The sequence below is a fragment of the Culex quinquefasciatus genome, chromosome 1 (genome assembly GCF_015732765.1).
Source record: "Culex quinquefasciatus strain JHB chromosome 1, VPISU_Cqui_1.0_pri_paternal, whole genome shotgun sequence".
Lineage (NCBI taxonomy): Eukaryota > Metazoa > Arthropoda > Insecta > Diptera > Culicidae > Culex > Culex quinquefasciatus.
The window spans coordinates 106,533,877-106,554,727 of record NC_051861.1 but is presented as its reverse complement, the minus strand read 5'-3'; positions in this window follow the sequence as shown (position 1 = coordinate 106,554,727).

Here is a 20,851-nt window from a genome sequence, read left to right as displayed (position 1 = left end):
TTTGTTCTTTTGTTCTTTTGTTCTTTTGTTCTTTTGTTCTTTTGTTCTTTTGTTCTTTTGTTCTTTTGTTCTTTTGTTCTTTTGTTCTTTTGTTCTTTTGTTCTTTTGTTCTTTTGTTCTTTTGTTCTTTTGTTCTTTTGTTCTTTTGTTCTTTTGTTCTTTTGTTCTTTTGTTCTTTTGTTCTTTTGTTCTTTTGTTCTTTTGTTCTTTTGTTCTTTTGTTCTTTTGTTCTTTTGTTCTTTTGTTCTTTTGTTCTTTTGTTCTTTTGTTCTTTTGTTCTTTTGTTCTTTTGTTCTTTTGTTCTTTTGTTCTTTTGTTCTTTTGTTCTTTTGTTCTTTTGTTCTTTTGTTCTTTTGTTCTTTTGTTCTTTTGTTCTTTTGTTCTTTTGTTCTTTTGTTCTTTTGTTCTTTTGTTCTTTTGTTCTTTTGTTCTTTTGTTCTTTTGTTCTTTTGTTCTTTTGTTCTTTTGTTCTTTTGTTCTTTTGTTCTTTTGTTCTTTTGTTCTTTTGTTCTTTTGTTCTTTTGTTCTTTTGTTCTTTTGTTCTTTTGTTCTTTTGTTCTTTTGTTCTTTTGTTCTTTTGTTCTTTTGTTCTTTTGTTCTTTTGTTCTTTTGTTCTTTTGTTCTTTTGTTCTTTTGTTCTTTTGTTCTTTTGTTCTTTTGTTCTTTTGTTCTTTTGTTCTTTTGTTCTTTTGTTCTTTTGTTCTTTTGTTCTTTTGTTCTTTTGTTCTTTTGTTCTTTTGTTCTTTTGTTCTTTTGTTCTTTTGTTCTTTTGTTCTTTTGTTCTTTTGTTCTTTTGTTCTTTTGTTCTTTTGTTCTTTTGTTCTTTTGTTCTTTTGTTCTTTTGTTCTTTTGTTCTTTTGTTCTTTTGTTCTTTTGTTCTTTTGTTCTTTTGTTCTTTTGTTCTTTTGTTCTTTTGTTCTTTTGTTCTTTTGTTCTTTTGTTCTTTTGTTCTTTTGTTCTTTTGTTCTTTTGTTCTTTTGTTCTTTTGTTCTTTTGTTCTTTTGTTCTTTTGTTCTTTTGTTCTTTTGTTCTTTTGTTCTTTTGTTCTTTTGTTCTTTTGTTCTTTTGTTCTTTTGTTCTTTTGTTCTTTTGTTCTTTTGTTCTTTTGTTCTTTTGTTCTTTTGTTCTTTTGTTCTTTTGTTCTTTTGTTCTTTTGTTCTTTTGTTCTTTTGTTCTTTTGTTCTTTTGTTCTTTTGTTCTTTTGTTCTTTTGTTCTTTTGTTCTTTTGTTCTTTTGTTCTTTTGTTCTTTTGTTCTTTTGTTCTTTTGTTCTTTTGTTCTTTTGTTCTTTTGTTCTTTTGTTCTTTTGTTCTTTTGTTCTTTTGTTCTTTTGTTCTTTTGTTCTTTTGTTCTTTTGTTCTTTTGTTCTTTTGTTCTTTTGTTCTTTTGTTCTTTTGTTCTTTTGTTCTTTTGTTCTTTTGTTCTTTTGTTCTTTTGTTCTTTTGTTCTTTTGTTCTTTGTTCTTTTGTTCTTTTGTTCTTTTGTTCTTTTGTTCTTTTGTTCTTTTGTTCTTTTGTTCTTTTGTTCTTTTGTTCTTTTGTTCTTTTGTTCTTTTGTTCTTTTGTTCTTTTGTTCTTTTGTTCTTTTGTTCTTTTGTTCTTTTGTTCTTTTGTTCTTTTGTTCTTTTGTTCTTTTGTTCTTTTGTTCTTTTGTTCTTTTGTTCTTTTGTTCTTTTGTTCTTTTGTTCTTTTGTTCTTTTGTTCTTTTGTTCTTTTGTTCTTTTGTTCTTTTGTTCTTTTGTTCTTTTGTTCTTTTGTTCTTTTGTTCTTTTGTTCTTTTGTTCTTTTGTTCTTTTGTTCTTTTGTTCTTTTGTTCTTTTGTTCTTTTGTTCTTTTGTTCTTTTGTTCTTTTGTTCTTTTGTTCTGTTCTTTGTTTTTTCTTTTGTTCTTTTGTTCTTTTGTTCTTTTGTTCTTTTGTTCTTTTGTTCTTTTGTTCTTTTGTTCTTTTGTTCTTTTGTTCTTTTGTTCTTTTGTTCTTTTGTTCTTTTGTTCTTTTGTTCTTTTGTTCTTTTGTTCTTTTGTTCTTTTGTTCTTTTGTTCTTTTGTTCTTTTGTTCTTTTGTTCTTTTGTTCTTTTGTTCTTTTGTTCTTTTGTTCTTTTGTTCTTTTGTTCTTTTGTTCTTTTGTTCTTTTGTTCTTTTGTTCTTTTGTTCTTTTGTTCTTTAAATTGTATTCAGTTTTTTGTAAAAATTAAATTGCATTCAAGTTTAAAACATTAAAGCGAAATAATGAAAAAAAATAAAGAATTGAATAGAACACTATGATGGTGATTTAAATTTCTAGGATTATTTTTAGGCAAATTCAATTTAAGCCATTATTATAGTTCCATTTACTTCAGCATTTTCTCCATATAAATACCTTTTTCTCGTCGAAGCTGACGTTACATCCCAACTCTCTCCACTCACAAAAAATTGCAAAAGTGGCAGAGGTGCAAAATAAATTTTAATGGAATCACGTTCACACGTGCTACAAATTCCTGGAGCCGCCCGGGCGTCCCACGGCGTTGTCTCTTGCCAACATCAAAATGTATGCTTTCCAAAAGAAGCAGCAAAAAAAGTAACGGGAAAGGCGATCATTAGAGAGACGACATCGTCTTGTCCTCGTCGCGAGGGAGCTTTTGTGCTTTCCCTTTCCTTTGAACTCATTTTTCATGGTTTTCTTCTGCTGTCAGCACAAAGCGAACTTTTCATCGCACCAAAAGCTCTCTCTTCCCATTTTGCAACTAACCAACCGGGGCCTGAAAAATTACCACACCCACACAATAACGAGCAAGTGACGGTTTGTATAAATATTGAAAGCAAGAATCATTTGTTGAAAGAGGAAAAAAACGGGGAAAACAAACAGAAACACAGCAAATTAAAGTCCAGCAGAAAAAGTTTTTCTTTTTCTCGAAAAATAACTTGATGATAAATTCTGTCTCGTGATTTCGTGATACAATTCCGGAATGAGACGACATTTTTCCCAGTGCTCGTTTGACGGGCGGGAAATTTTTCGGAGAAACAGACCGTGGAAAATTAAAATTTAATTAAAATTCAATTTTCTTCTTCAAAAACGAATATAGAAGGAATATTGAACATCTGGCAACACTGACTAAAGTTAAGAGCACTTGCAATTACAGGATATTCCAGCAAACATTTCAATCAAACCCAGATTAACCGGTAAATCCCAACATAAATCCCATATCAGCTATAATACTACATCAAACACAGCACACAACCCTCAAGTGCCCCGCTCTTCAAACAGATACGAGTTATTTTGTAAATCATTAAAAGCCAATGAATGCAAACAACCACTCTCGGGTTTGCCCAGGAGGAGTAGGATGAGGACCACACTCGGGACAACACAGGATCCAGAAGCTCGACTGGCTGGCCAGTCCTCATCTGGGGAGACATGACTCATTAATTCCAATTATCAACCGGATTTCTGCTGCTTCCGGGATGCAGGAATCGTTCCATTTGTCTAGCCATCCTTGCACAGTTTGTCCTGTGAGGGAGCAATTGGAATTCGATTGTTTACTTTTCTGTTCTGATTTACTTCTCTTCTCTTCTCTTCTCTTCTCTTCTCTTCTCTTCTCTTCTCTTCTCTTCTCTTCTCTTCTCTTCTCTTCTCTTCTCTTCTCTTCTCTTCTCTTCTCTTCTCTTCTCTTCTCTTCTCTTCTCTCTCTCTCTTCTCTTCTTCTCTCTCTTCTCTTCTCTTCTCTTCTCTTCTCTTCTCTTCTCTTCTCTTCTCTTCTCTTCTCTTCTCTTCTCTTCTCTTCTCTTCTCTTCTCTTCTCTTCTCTTCTCTTCTCTTCTCTTCTCTTCTCTTCTCTTCTTGCAGCTATCCAAAAACACTCGAAAAAAGGTAGCCAGCCCTATTGCGTTTTGTTTACCGCAGGTAGGATTCTGATAACGAATCACATTTCACAAAATCATCAGGGGAGGTTGGTTGCGTGGACATACCGTACCAAACGCCGTAAGACACTTTTGCGTGCATTAATAAATTTCAAAATAGAAACTTCCTCAAACGTCCTTTCTGATGCTCTTTTCCATACCATGGGACAGAAATGAGATAACAAGTAGTGCCGAAGCCTTCCGAACGTTAACAATCAAATCCCATCAATCCTATTCGTATTCAGATTGCATCAGGACATGACCGGTGTGTGGTTCGTGGTCGGAAATAGATCCTTGGTTTTCCTTCCTAAATGGCTTCCTCACCTCATCCATTCGAGATCCCGAGATGCACACCGCACAAACCTCAACAAAGCTGATGCTGTTTGTGACAGCTATGTTGGGCGAGCGGTTCCAAGCTGGACGGAAAACTAAAACCATCTACGTTGAAAAGTCTGAGGAGATTCCCGGGAAAGACCATTGGACATTACACAGTGGTTCAACTTAACCCTGAATTGCTATGTTCCAAAAACAGATTTTTGAAGGTTTAAGCGAGGTGGATTGACAAGCCCAACAACTTTCTACAAGAATAAAAAATAGAAAAAAATATTCATTAAAAGAAAGATGTTTAAAAACAATCTTTTATCGTGAAACACCTTAATTTTTAACTTTTCAGAAGACGCCAAAGCGTCAAATCAATTTTCCACTTAATTTTGCGACCTGGACCACTGTGCATTGCTGCGTGTAAATTGCCAACCCCCAACGTCATACAAAAAAGAGACAGAGAGAGAGATGCCACTAATGAATTTCATAGGAGGCAAAAAAGAGGAAAACTGAAACGTGCCTCCAATCGATGCACGTCGTCATCAGTCAATTAAGCTGCTCCATTTGTCGGAATGGGGTTTCCTCTTTCACCAATAGTTTCCGTTTATTTTCAATTTATTTTCATTCGCCAGAACAAGTTTTCTCGAATGACCGCGTAGAGCTTTACTTTCTCTGGAGAGAGTTGATGTCAAAAATAAGATGAATTCACAATTGGTAACTTGTATACACTATTTCGTTTGTGTTACTATTTAATCTTTTTTTTAAATACTGTTAAATCAATCATGCACCCAAAGTTAAAGACCAAGCGGATAGTCATTTCGAAAAGAAACGAGAGGAAGGTAGTATAGACCTCTTGCGCTTAGAACATCATCATATTGTGTTCATTCGTTCATTGTTTCAAGTTCCTCCCATTGAGTGGCTTATATGGACAAATGACCACCGCTTAGTCACCTATCCATGGTGGCCGACACGGCAAAGGCGTGGGTTCAATATGCCGAACATCTCGGGTTCGAGTCTCGTTATCGACACATTTTTTTGAAGGGTGATTTTTTTGGACGAGTAAAGTACTCCCGGTAATTTCGGTCCGTTCACAGTGCCATTTTACTACCGAACAATGCTCTTTATCCTCTCGTATACCAATACCCAGTTCTGGGTATATACACAAAATTGTCAATTTATGTCAATTAAGATATTTAAAAACAACCAAAAAGCTAAAAATAGAAAAAAAAATGTAAATAGAACCCTTTCAATAAAAAAAACTCCAGAACTTGTCTTTCTGTCATTTTTGAAATGTTTATCAAGATATTTCAACATCTAGTGCAGGGATGGAATAATCGCAAAAAAATCAGCTTTCTTCACCCGCGAAAGAGAGAGGAGGCAAATCAAGCAAAATAAAATCGCTACCGAATTGCGCTAAAAAATCATTCTGTTGATGATTTTTTGTGAATTTCCTTGTTAGCACCACATGAAATTATTTATTTCACTTTGTTTACACACATTGTCCATCTACAAATAGTGACAGGTCATTTTTCGAGGTGTGACGTTACACTTGCAAGTGTAGTAGTGAAAAAGATGTTTTTTTTCATAAAATTATTTTTATTAGGTCCTTTTCGGTACTGGGACCTGGTTAGGACCGAGTCGGCTTTTGTAATTACATTTGACTTATTAATTACAGAGGATCTTGTGTGTAAATGTTAGTGGGAGGGGAGCCGATTACCCGCGGCCTACTCGGGGTTAGTAGGGAAGGGATTGATGTTAAAGACAGGGCGTGGGAAGGGAAGGGGGATTGTGTAGGGGTCTTGGTTGGCTCTTCTGGCCTTTGCGTTTTGTCCTCAGCCGCAATGAAAAAGATGTTCCGCCGAATAATCAAGATGATGTTTTTTTTTAGATTCCTTTTACCGATTATTCGTGCGCGAGAGAAAAGAGCCATGTTCCCTTCGGATTTTTTCTCTTGATGAACGGTCAAACATTTTCTTTTGATGATGATTCTTCCATCGCTGGCCATCCATAAACCACGAGAGAGTCTCTCCACCCCCTCCCCCTACTGGAAAATTGTTCATACGAAAACAAATTCATACTGGATTCAGGGTTGCCAGATAAATTTGGCATTGAAAGATTTTTTGAGTGACAATTTGAAAAATAATAATCTATTTCATCCAATTAAGTTAAATTGATTTAATACTCAATACTTTAAAAAAAGTGGCTTGTTAGATTTTTCCAATTTTTTGCCGTTTTTTTTCTGTTCAGACCTGGTAACACTGATTGGAGTGGACCATTGCCAAAATCATAAATTTAGGTCGTATGAAAATGTTGGACTAGATTTAAAATTTTGGAAACATCGAAATTCAAAATTTTGTAAAATTACAATAATTGCCGACACATCGTCAGATATTATTATATCAAGGATTAAAAATGGAAAACACCTAGCAATTTTTTTTTTTGTGAACAATTGAATCACACTGCTTTATTGACAACTATTTGTCTGATTTTCTTTTTTTTTTTTGTAAAAAGAAAAAATGAAGACAATTTTCTCAGCTATTTGAAAATAAATATCTAGAGTTTTCCTATAATCTATAGTGTGTTTCATATGTTTATAGGACCAAATCAAAAAAATCTAGATAGGTTCATTAGACAATACCTGGTTAATTTTATAAAAAATTAAAAAAAAATCTTTTTTTGACATGGATTATACCATCAAATGAATATGACTTGAAATCATGTTTTTTTTCACAAAAAAAAAATACCTCTGTGGTAAAAACTATCAATTTTTTCTGTGGTTAAAAAGTAGTTTTATTGGTCCTATAAACTAAAACATAAAAAAATAAATCAAAATACTGTTTTCACGAATTTCACTTTTAAGTAATAATTAAGGTAATTAAAAAAAATGGGTTTCTTTAGGAATTGTGTTTATTTTCTAAATTGTTCGCATTATAAGCTAAAACATTCCTGAATATTACATCAGATAATCCCTTCCCGAGGTACATATTTTCAGATATGTAAATACCATTTTTGCAAGACTGTAAAATGTCTTTTTTGATCATAAAAAAGCCCCGCAAATAGTTTCGACCAAATCAAGAAATATTTTAAAATTGACATTTCAAGAAATCAACTGATTTTGAAGAGAATTGCTTTTAACATATTATATTTAAAAAAAAAACACCTTTAGGTGGTTGGTGCCTTCGTCACATTCATAAAGTCAATACATTCAGTAAAAATAGCAACATTCCCCCTTAACATGTTTAACAAATCAATTTTATTAAACATTTCTTTTGATAGGGTTCGCAGACCTTTAATATTTCTGGCTCATGTATAAATAACACTTAAGTGCTAATAACTTTTGATAGGGTTGTCAGATCTTCAATGTTTTGGGCACATTGGAAAGGTCTTTTTAATACCTTTCTGAAAATGTTTATGATAGGTTTTCTTGCAAAAACCACCCTTTTACAATCTTCCCGACATACGCCAAAATCGTTTTTTAGCATAAATTTTGAAGTGCTTAACTAAACTTGCTGATTTTACATAGAGACCTATGGGACCCCAAGACGGATCAAATGAGACTGATACGGTCAAAATCCGTACATTTTCAGGGTTGTTACGGGAGAGTCGAAAAAAAAATCCGCGCCAAATCCGCGCCGACCTAAAATCCAAAACCGCGCAAAATCTACCCCATATAAAAAAATATTGCGACCAACATTTAAGAAATTTTATTTTTTTATGAACAAAAACTAATTCAGAAAGTATTTGATAAAAAACTTGTTTTATGGTTAAAGGCTCCAAAAGAATAAAAGCAATAAATACAATTAAAATATCCTCAAAAGATGGTCAAGGCAAGGGTCATGAAAAAAAAATCTTCAAAATAGAAAATACAATATTAAAAAACTTAAAAATTTAACTTCAACAATATAACCTCAAAATTAAATCGAAATCTAAAATTATAATATGATAAAATTTTAAATTTCGAAAGTCTAAATATTCAAAATCTAAGATTTTTTATACAGTTTGTAATCCAAAATCCTCGCTAAAATTTCACTCCGAAAAAAAATTAATTTCTGATATTTAAAATAATGTCTTTGCATAATTTCAAAATCTCTTACATAAAATTGGACTTCAAAAATTGTGGAATTCAAGAATTTAAGAACTAAGAATTTCAAAATAAAAACATTTAAGAATTTACGAATTTTAGAATTTAGGAAATGAAGAATTTGAGAATTTGAGAATTTTAGAATTTTAGAATTTTAGAATTTTAGAATTTTAGAATTTAAGAATTTTAGAATTTTAGAATTTTAGAATTTTAGAATTTTAGAATTTTAGAATTTGAGAATTTGAGAATTTGAGAATTTGAGAATTTTAGAATTTTAGAATTTTAGAATTTTAGAATTTTAGAATTTTAGAATTTTAGAATTTTAGAATTTTAGAATTTTAGAATTTTAGAATTTTAGAATTTTAGAATTTTAGAATTTTAGAATTTTAGAATTTTAGAATTTTAGAATTTTAGAATTTTAGAATTTTATAATTTTATAATTTTATAATTTTAGAATTTAGAATTTTAGAATTTTGAATTTTAGAATTTTAGAATTTTAGAATTTTAGAATTTTAGAATTTTAGAATTTAGAATTTTAGAATTTGAGAATTTTAGAATTTTAGAATTTTGAATTTTAGAATTTTAGAATTTTGAATTTTAGAATTTTAGAATTTTAGAATTTTAGAATTTTAGAATTTTAGAATTTTAGAATTTTAGAATTTTAGAACCTTAACCCAGATTTTAGAACCTTTGAACTTTTAGAATTTTAGAATTTTAGAACTTAGAATTTTAGAATTTTAGAATTTTAGAATTTTAGAATTTTAGAACCTTAGAATTTAGAATTTTAGAATTTTAGAATTTTAGAACTTAGAACCTTAGAACCCAGAATTTTAGAATTTTAGAACCTTGTAATTTTAGAACCTTAGAATTTTAGAATTTTAGAACTTAGAACTTAGAATTTTAGAACTTAGAATTTTAGAACTTTAGAATTTTAGAATTTTAGAATTTTAGAATTTTAGAATTTTAGAACCTTTAACCCAGAATTTTAGAACCTTGTGAACCTTAGAATTTTAGAACCTTAGAATTTTAGAATTTTAGAATTTTAGAATTTTAGAATTTTAGAACTTTAGAATTTTAGAATTTTAGAACCTTTAGAATTTGAACCTTTAGAATTTTAGAATTTTAGAACCCAGAATTTTAGAATTTTGAACTTAGAACTTAGAATTTAGAATTTTAGAACCTTTTGAATTTTAGAACCTTAGAATTTTAGAATTTTAGAATTTAGAATCTTAGAATTTTAGAATTTTGAATTTTAGAATTTTAGAATTTTAGAATTTTAGAACCTTTAAATTTTAGAATTTTAGAACTTAGAATTTTAGAATTTTAGAATTTTAGAACTTAGAACCTTAGAATTTTAAATTTTAATTTTAGAACTAGAACTTAGAATTTTAGAATTTTAGAACTTTTGAATTTTGAACTTTAGAACCTTAGAACCTTTAGAATTTTAGAATTTTAGAATTTTAGAATTTTAGAATTTTAGAATTTTAGAACTTTAGAATTTTAGAATTTGAATTTTAGAATTTTAGAACCCTTGAACCTTTGAACCTTTAACCCAGAACCTAGAACTTTTAGAACTTAGAATCTAGAACCCAGAACCTTAGAACTTAGAACTTAGAATCCTTGAACCCAGAACCTTAGAACCTTTGAACCTTAGAACCTTAGAATCTTAGAACCTTGTAACTCCAGAACTCCAGAACCTTTAGAACCTTAGAACTCCTTAATTTTAGAACTTAGAATCTTTAGAACCTTTAGAATTTTAGAATCTTAGAACCTTAGAATTTTAGAACTTTAGAACTTTAGAATTTTAGAATTTAGAATTTTAGAATTTTAGAATTTTAGAATTTTAGAATTTTAGAATTTAGAATTTTAGAATTTTAGAATTTTAGAATTTTAGAATTTAGAATTTTAGAATTTAGAATTTTAGAATTTTAGAATTTTAGAATTTTAGAATTTTAGAATTTAGAATTTTAGAATTTAGAATTTTAGAATTTTGAATTTTAGAATTTTAGAATTTTAGAATTTTAGAATTTTAGAATTTTAGAATTTTAGAATTTTAGAATTTTAGAATTTTAGAATTTTAGAATTTTAGAATTTAGAATTTTAGAATTTAGAATTTTAGAATTTTAGAATTTTAGAATTTAGAATTTTAGAATTTTAGAATTTTAGAATTTAGAATTTTAGAATTTTAGAATTTTAGAATTTTAGAATTTTAGAATTTGAATTTTAGAATTTTAGAATTTAGAATTTTAGAATTTTAGAATTTGAATTTTAGAATTTTAGAATTTTAGAATTTAGAATTTTGAATTTTAGAACTTTAGAATTTTAGAATTTAGAATTTTAGAATTTAGAATTTTAGAATTTTAGAATTTTAGAATTTTAGAATTTAGAATCTTTAGAACTTTAGAACTTTAACTCCAGAACCTTTAGAACCTTAGAATCTTTGAATTTTAGAATTTTAGAATCCAGAACTTTAGAACCTTAGAATTTTAGAATTTTAGAATCTTTGAACCTTTGAATCTTAGAATCTTAGAACTTAGAATCTTAGAATTTTAGAATCTTAGAATTTTTGAACCTTAGAATTTAGAACCTAGAACTTTAGAACTTTAGAACCTTAGAATCCTTAGAACCTTAGAACTTTAGAACTTAGAACTTAGAATCTTAGAACTCCTAGAACTTGTGAATTTTAGAATCCTTAGAATTTTGAACCCAGAACCTTAGAACCTTTAACTCCAGAATCTTTAGAACCTTAGAACTTTAGAACCTTAGAACTTAGAACTTTAGAATTTTAGAACTTTAGAATTTTAGAATTTAGAACCTTAGAACTTTGAACTTTAGAATCTTAGAATTTTGTTTTAGAATTTTAGAATTTTGAATTTTAGAATCTTAGAACTTTAGAATTTTAGAATTTTAGAATTTTAGAATCTTAGAATTTTAGAATCTTTAGAATCTTAGAATTTTGAATTTTAGAATTTTAGAATTGTGAACTTTAGAATTTTAACCTTTAGAATTTTAGAATCTTGAACTTTAGAATTTTAGAATTTTAGAATTTTGAATTTAGAATTTTAGAATTTTAGAATTTTAGAATTTTAGAACCTTAGAACCTTTATAGAATTTTAGAATTTTAGAATTTTAGAATTTAGAATTTTAGAATTTTAGAATTTTAGAATTTTAGAATTTTAGAACTTTAGAATTTTGAATTTTAGAATTTTAGAATTTTAGAATTTTAGAACCTTAGAATTTTGAATTTTAGAATCTTAGAACTTAGAATTTTAGAATCCTTAGAATTTTAGAATTTTAGAATTTTAGAATTTTAGAATTTTAGAACCTTTAGAAATTTAGAATCTTTAGAATTTTAGAACTTTAGAACCTTAGATTTTAGAACCCAGAACCTTTAGAACCTTAGAACCTTAGAATTTTAGAACTTTTGAACCTTAGAACTAGAACTTTAGAATTTTAGAATTTTAGAATTTAGAATTTTAGAATTTTAGAACCTTAGAACCTTTAGAATCTTAGAATTTTGAATTTTAGAATTTTAGAATTTTAGAATTTTAGAATTTTAGAATTTTAGAATTTTAGAATTTTAGAATTTTAGAATTTTAGAATTTTAGAATTTTAGAATTTTAGAATTTTAGAATTTTAGAATTTTAGAATTTTAGAATTTTAGAATTTTAGAATTTAGAATTTTAGAATTTTAGAATTTTAGAATTTAGAATTTTAGAATTTTAGAATTTTAGAATTTTAGAATTTAGAATTTAGAATTTTAGAATTTTAGAATTTTAAATTTTAGAATTTTAGAATTTTAAAATTTAAAATTTTAGAATTTTAGAATTTTAGAATTTTAGAATTTTAGAATTTTAGAATTTTAGAATTTTTGAATTTTTGAATTTTAGAATTTTAGAATTTTAGAATTTTAGAATTTTAGAATTTTAGAATTTCAGAATTTTAGAATTTTAGAATTTTAGAATTTTAGAATTTTAAAATTTCAGAATCTTAGAATTTTAGAATTTTAGAATTTTAGAGTTAAAAATTTAGGATTTTAGAATTTAAGAATTAAAGAATTTAGGATTTTAGAATTTTAGAATTTATAAGCTTAAGGATACTGAAATCATTTTAGATTTGAGAAATTGTTTTCTATATTGTTTTGAATTTGATATTTCTTAGTTTAAAAATTTTGACTTTTTAATTTAGTTTTTTTTAATTTTCAAATTTTCGATTACCCATTTTTTTTTATTTTGAATTTCAGATTGCTAAAATTTTGAATTTCAAAATTTCAGATTTTTTAAATTATGATTTTAGAAATTTCGAAAAAAAAAATCATTTGTATTTTGATTTTTTTGTTATTACAAAAACTATTTAAACAATTTTTTTCGATTTTTTTAATTTCTGAGGCTTAGAAATTGGAATGTTCTGATCTTTTTATTTTCGCCAAGAATGTTTAAATTTAGAAAAAAAAATATTTCTACCGATTAAATTCATTCCAAAATTCGAAAGTAGAGGCCAGCTTCTGTTACGTCCAATCAAGCTCATATTTGGCGCCCACCAGAACAAGCCACAATAATAGTTTTTGTTATACATTTTAATGTCTATATCTTAGGGAAAAGTTTCTAATTTTTGATTTACAAAATAAAAATTGAATAAATCCAGTGTTAAATTTAAAATAAATAAGGTTAAAAATCATTACTAAAAACTTAAAAAAAAAATTAAATATTCAGAGCTGAGGATGTTAAGAAATGACAAGAAACATATAAAAAATAATTTTTACATAATCTTTATCTTCATTTTTCGACGTTTCGTACTAAGAAAATACAAACATTTTCAAAATTGCCATCCGCGCGAAATCCGCGCCTGAGCAAAATTAGCCAGCAAATCCGCGCCAGATCCGCGCGAAACGCGCCATCCGCGCGATCCGCGCCGTCCGTAACAACCCTGCATTTTCCATTTTACAAATTCAAACTATTTTTAACCATCTAATATTGAATGATTACTTTTCGAAAAGTAAAAAATACGTATACAACTGGGTAATTATCTACCAACTCACACAAAATCGGGAAAAGTTGGCCCCGACCTCTCATCGATTTGCGTGAAACTTTGTCCTGAGAGGCAACTTTTGTCCCTGATCACGATTCCGAGGTCCAAAAAAGAGGTGTTTTTCAATGATTTGCAGCCTGAAACGGTGATGAGATGGAAATTTGGTGTCGAAGGGACTTTTATGTAAGTAAGCCAAAGTTTAAATATACTCGTACTTATAAACTTGTTCAACCCTCAACTGGATGTGGATATCTATTGATTCGATTGAGTTAAATGCACTGTTCAGCACTTGAGTGGACGTAAGCAGCAAAATAAAAAAAAGAACCAAGAAAAACCGTTTCCATGGCATTCAGACGATTTCGACGTAGTTTTTTCGTCCCGTTTATATCTAACAAAACACTACCGAGATTCAAACGCTTTCCTTGAGAAAACTTACTTCTCAGCAATAAAAAAAAACGCTTGCGAATGCTCTGATTCAATTGAAAGCTTCCCCAACACATCAAGGAGGATAAATGTCCATTATACGGGTTTGCTTTCAAGTGCGTTTTCTTGAGAGGAGGTTCACTTAAGGGAAAATCACTTGTGAAAGCTTAAGATCAGTTGAGAAACGGTTCAATTGAAAAGTGATTTTTCCTTCAAACGTTTCTTTTCTTAATTTTTTTTAAATCTTGTCAATTTAGTCAAAAGATGAACATTTTTTAAGAAAGAAGATTGGAAAAATGTACAAAATTGTGCAAACGATTTCTTCTTTGTAGTCTCGTCTTAGGCCAAAGCAAGAAAGCAAAGTGAGGGTCGTTATCCATTTTGCTTCCTCTCCCAAGAAGACTTTCCCGCTTTGGGACTTTCCTCGCCCGAGATCGTGTCCGAAATATGATGGATGTAGGTCATATGTATTTTCCACACCAGGAAGAGAACACAAGTAGGGGGTGTCAGGGAGGTGGAAATCTCAGCATATCTCCTCGTCACATATATCCATGACAGCGCATTCGGCAACACCATTTTGAGGTCAACCAACGTCAAAACCACTGCCATTAGTGTGGTAAATTGGATCATAATACCCAACTGGGAACAGTGTTCCACTTACTGGGTACGGTGCAGCTTCGATGGTTTGGCAGCCGAAAGTTGTAAAACGCGGAAATCATGTTATTTGAAAATAAAAAAAAGTGACACATGTTGGACAGCGGTTGCAGTTATACATTGTTCAACCTCGCTTCAGTTGAACAACGGTTGAACTATGCAACATGTTTGCAAGAAAATTAGCGTTTGCGAGAACGCACTGAAAAGTGACAGTTGACGTTGTGTCAAACTACGAGAAGCCAAACAATTGGCGTTTCCCGGTAACCTCCAGTTTTGATGCTGGAAAGTGACAGCTTGCACCCCTGCCCGCACCCTACCCTTTCTTGGAGTAGCAGTTAGTAGTGTTGTCGCAGGTCGGGTTTAATCCTTATGGGAACTTGTGGATGGTGTGGTGGAATTAAGAGGATGTCGTTATGTTTTTTTTCGGGTGTGGTTTTTGGGGGGATTTTAAAGTGGTCCCACACACATACAAACACACAAATGACGGGGGACCCATGTAGATGTTTATTTTAATTGCGTTGGATTACGGTTATTGAGCTTATAATGCCCCACCCGGAAGTGGCACCGGATTAAGTTGTTTCATAAAATCTACCTTGCTGACGACCGGGTGTTTGGTTTGGTTGGCTGGGAAACATTTATGCGAGTGGGGTGTTTGTCACAGAAAATTGGAGGATTAAGGAATGCTAATTGGATATTCATACACATGGGGATTGTGTTGTGGTTTCAATTCAATGCAGCGAAATAAGCCTATTACCGATGGACGACAACCGGATCGGAAAATTGATAACTGTTGAGGCAGTTATAGCTCAAATTAAATCATACGATTAAAAGTCATGCATAATAACTGAGTTTACCTGCATTGAAATTTCCAGTTTTATTACTGAAGCAAAAATCGCATCCCTACAGGGGAGTAGCGATGCGTGGACATTCCATACCAAGCGCTCCAAATATAAAACATTTCCTAGCAGGGATTGCACAATTGCAATCAAAATGAAATTGTAAATATGACGAAATAAATAAGCGGAAATATTCAAAGCGAATTATAATGTACGATCTGTACCTTGCTGGACTTGGTCGTTCGAAACGACAGTCGGCTCAACGACCGACAAAATAGGCGGCGGGCCCAATGCGGGCATAAAAATGTCAAAACCTCTCCCCCTTTCACTTCGTCTCACCAGCCAGCTGCAGCTTTGTTGACAAACAAACGGAGCATGCTATTGAATGATGGCGGCATCGAGCCAGAATAAGGGGTGATCATGTGGTTAAAAATGAAACTTTTTTCAAGAAAAATAATATTTTTCCGACTGAATAAAAAAAATTGCGAGCATGTTCAAACAATTATTCCTGATGTCGGAAAAATGATTAAAAATAAAAATTTTAATACACGTTTTTTTTCTATAACTTGAACCAATTGGGAACCCCTAGGATAAGATGCAAGAAATCCAGCAATATTGTGCATTTAGTTGGTAGCTGAATTTTCTGGCATCTTCTCACGGCCATTGGAAACGGTCGTAGATAGACCTAGGGGTTTTCAATTTGAGTGAAAAAGTTCAAGTTATAGAAAAATTATGGATAAAAATTTTGATTACTTCTTACTTCTCCAGCATCAGGAATAATTGTTGGAACATGCTTTCAAATTTTTTGTTCAGTCGTAAAAATACTATTTTTCTTGAAAAAATGTTCATTTTTAACCACATGATCACCCCCAATTCAGGCTCGATGCATCCGCGTGCTCCATTTGTTTGTCAATAAAGCTGCAGCTGGATGGTGAGACGAAGTTAGAGGGGGAGAGGTTTTGACATTTTTATGCCCGCATATGGCCCGCCGCCTATTTCGTCGATCTTTGAGCCGACGGCCGTTTCCAATGACCGAGTCCAGCAAGGTACTGATCGTACAATATAAGATGGTATAGAATCGGCTGATTTCGACCATATTTATTTTATGTAATTTTTCATTTAGCTCAAACATTGCGGGAAGCCATTTTTGTCATTGGGTCACCTATGCAAGACTCCAAACAATTTTGGTAGATGTCTATACAAAAATGGTTTGTAGGGAAAAGAATTGAAACGGAATGAGTTGTCAGAAGTCAAACGTCAAAAGACTTGATGCGTTTGTTTTTTGGATGGCGCTTGCTAATTAATTACATGTTTCGGGATTATTTTTCAAGTGAGTGACTAACTAATGTTCAAAAGAACATGTTGCCGGTAGTTGGAAGCAATTTCATATCTTAAGCGCTTTGAAATCGTTAGCGCAAGTGAAAAGAGCGACTTTCGTTAAGCAGTTGAGCTCTCATCTTGCGTGTGAATGTGTGTGCCAACAAAATGATGAGAAATGGTCTCGCAAAATAGAAATTATGATCAAAAGTGCATTAAACTTGTTCTTTTTGGCCAGAAAGTGGCATACATTTGCGTGCTTACTCGAGGCGGTGCTGTTGCTGGTAAGTTTATAGCCTAAACAGTATTTTTGGAGCTTTAATCGAGCATCAAACTCTCCATATGGCGAAGAAAGGTGTTTGATTAGAAAGGGTAAAGTTCCCCTAAATATTCAAAAATCTGTTACTTTTAACGGTGCACGTCAACCAGAACTTTTGCACACAGACTTTTTAGTATCTTCAAAATGACGGGTACTATCAAAATATAGTTTTTTTGAACCGCAAAATCGTGACATATACAAACCCGGCGCAGTCGTGAGTGCCCTAGCTCACTGAGCAGCTGCACTGTGTAGCAGTAGTCGACCAACGCTCATTCGACGTTGCACGCACACACATAAAGAAACAAGTTTTTACACAAAACGTTCTTATTTATGAGTGGAAATGTAATTTTGAAAATAAGTTATGGTTGTTTTAAGTGTTTTGCACAGTCTGCAACCATTCAATTGTTTGAAAATAGTCAAAATAGTATTTAAAGATTTTACGAGTCAGTCATATGGCACGAATTGAGTGAGTGTAGCTCATTTTTTCACGTCTCTCATTCTCCAGCAGCCGACCGGCACAAGTCAGGCGGCAGTGGTTGAATAGACACAGTAGGCTAGCAGTGAACTGACATTTTGGTTTGCTTCATGTGTACGCAGGCCTGATGAAGACTACTACAGGTACACAAACAAATGTATGTTGCCGATTAATAAATTTAACTCTTTTTCACAGAAATTATATTTTCCATATTCCATACTTTATTTATATTGATATGTTTTAGAGGACAAATAACCGCAACTTTTGAGCCATAGAGAAAAATGCAAAAAAAATGACGCTGGGTATGATATTTTAACCCGTATAGGCCTGGGTGAAATTGGAATCACTAAAATGGCCATAACTCAGCGAAAACTCAACCAATTTGCATACTTCTTTATAAGTTGGACTCGTAAGAATGTCTATTTTCCGAAAATGACCCGCAGAACCCGGAAATGTTCCGGTGGCCGGAGATATTCCGGTGGGTCACTGGGTCAAACAGGGTCAAAAATAGCAATTTTTGGGTCCCGCACTATTTTGGTAATAGAAATCTTGGAAAAAACACATTTTTTCATGTTACGAAATTTAGTCAAATAAATGTATGACTTGAATTGAGCAATTCTCTGAGATTTCGGTCATTCGATTTTTTCTGTATTTTTTAATCCGGCTGAAACTTTTTTGGTGCCTTCGGTATGCCCAAAGAAGCCATTTTGCATCATTAGTTTGTCCATATAATTTACCATAAAAATTTGGCAGCTGTCCATACAAAAATGATATGTAAAAATTCAAAAATCTGTATCTTTTGAAGGAATTTTTTGATCGATTTGGTGTCTTCGGCAAAGTTGTAGGTATGGATATGGACTACACTGAAAAAAAATGATACACGGTAAAAAAAATTTTGGTGATTTTTAATTTAACTTTTTGTCACTAAAACTTGATTTGCAAAAAAACACTATTTTTAATTTTTTTTATTTTTTGATATGTTTTAGAGGACATAAAATGCCAACTTTTCAGAAATTTCCAGAATGGGCAAAATCTTTGACCGAGTTATGATTTTTGAATCAATACAGATTTTTCAAAAATCGAAATATTGGTTTCAACTTCATTTTCGATGTAAAATCGAATTTTAGTGAATTTTTGATAAAGTTCACCGTTTTCAAGTTATAACCATTTTTAGGTAACTTTTTGAAAATAGTCGCAGTTTTTCATTTTTTTAAATTAGTGCCCATGTTTGCCCATCTTTGAAAAAAATAGTTTTGAAAAGCTGAGAAAATTCTCTATATTTTGCTTTATTGAACTTTGTCGATACGACCCATAGTTGCTGAGATATTGCCATGCAAAGGTTAAAAAACAGGAAAATTTATGTTTTCTAAGTCTCACCCAAATAACCCACCATTTTATAATGTCGATATCTCAGCAACTATAGGTCCGATTTACAATGTTAAAACATGAAACATTCGTGAAATTTTCCGATCTTTTCGAAAAAAATATTTTCAAAAATTTAAAATCAAGACTAACATTTCAAATGGGCGTAATATTGAATGTTTGGCCCGTTTGAAATGTTAGTCTTGATTTTAATTTTTTTTAAATATTTTTTTCGAAAAGATCGGAAAATTTCACGAATGTTTCATGTTTTAACATTGTAAATCGGACCTATAGTTGCTGAGATATCGACATTAGAAAATGGTGGGTTGTTTGGGTGAGACTTAGAAAACATAAATTTTCCTGTTTTTAACCTTGCATGGCAATATCTCAGCAACTATGGGTCGTATCGACAAAGTTCAATAAAGCAAAATATAGAGAATTTTCTCAGCTTTTCAAAATATTTTTTCAAAGATAGGCAAACATGGGCACTAATTTAAAAATGAAAACTGCGACTATTTTCAAAAAGTTACCTAAAATTGTTATAACTTGAAAACGGTGCACTTTAACAAAATTCACTAAAGTACTTTTGATTGCAAATTCGATTTTACATCGAAAATGAAGTTGAAAAATTTTTGCGACCAATATTTCGATTTTTTGAAAAAATCTGTATTGATTCAAAAAATCATAACTCGGTCAAAGATTTTTTGCCCATTCTGGAAATTTCTGAAAAGTTGGCATTTTATGTCCTCTAAAACATATCAAAAAATAAAAAAAATTTAAAATAGTGTTTTTTTGCAAATCAAGTTTTAGTGACAAAAAGTTAAATTAAAAATCACCAATTTTTTTACCGTGTATCATTTTTTTAGTGTAGTCCATATCCATACCTACAACTTTGCCGAAGACACCAAATCGATCAAAAAATTCCTTCAAAAGATACAGATTTTTGAATTTTCACATATCATTTTTGTATGGACAGCTGCCAAATTTGTATGGAAAATTATATGGACAAACTAATGATGCAAAATGGCTTCTTTGGGCATACCGAAGGCACCAAAAAAGTTTCAGCCGGATTAAAAAATACAAAAATTAAAATTAAAGAAAAAAGACCGATTCCGTAGAGAACTGCTCAATTTTTAATGTAAAATCAAATTGGCAATCGAAAAGTACCATCCCGTAGATATTTTGAAAATTTTGGAATCATTCAATATTACGTTCACATGAAATACGAATTTTGAAAAATTTATACATATTTTTTTATGCATTTTAAATATTCTCAAACAAAATTTCAGAAATCAAAATGGCTTTACAGTTTTTTTTATAAAGTGCAACGTTTTCAAGTTAAAGTCATTGTAAACTGAAATTATATGAAAAATGCGCATGCGTTTTTTTAACAATTTCCCTACTAAGGAAACGATCCACTGTTGAAAAGTTGAGAAAATTTCTTACGCCATTCTTTTTTTTTTTTTTTTAATTAATTCATCTGACTGCTGGTTGCTGAGAGTCTATGAAGTTTAAATTTTGTGAAAAATGTGTTTTTCTCAGTGTCATCTTATTTGCCCGTCACGATATCTCGAAAACTATTGGTTCGATTTTAAATGCTGAAAATTGAAACTTCAGTGAAATTGTCTGCTCTTTTGTTTAAAAATAATGTCTGAGTGTAGAAACAAAATCTTTAATAATTGTTTTAGCCCTTTTAAAATGTAACTATTCATTCTAAACGTTTGAAATTATTTTGATAGAAAAGAGCAATAACATCACTGATGCTTTATTTTTCAAAATTCAAAATCGAATCAATATACACTCAACCCCCGGTGGTTGGTCACTTTTTCGTTCGACACTTTTTTGAGTTTGTACCCCGTTGGTTGGTCAAAAAAAATTGATTTTTGGATGATTTATGAAATTCAATTTGATACTATTTAAGATGGATAAATGGATTTCACAACTTTCTTCTACCTTTGAAACGATGATAGCACTTCGAAAATTCTATCTCGTATTTTTTTATTTTTTCAAGACAGCAACTATCTGTCTGAAAGTCGATCGCTCTCTACCACGATAAAAATCGGCAACAGATTTCTGATTGCACCGCATGGGGCAGCAACTTCTGCCGAGAACATCCCAGCAGAAATGATTCATCTTCCCCGGTGGAGAATATTAATTCCGTTCGCTC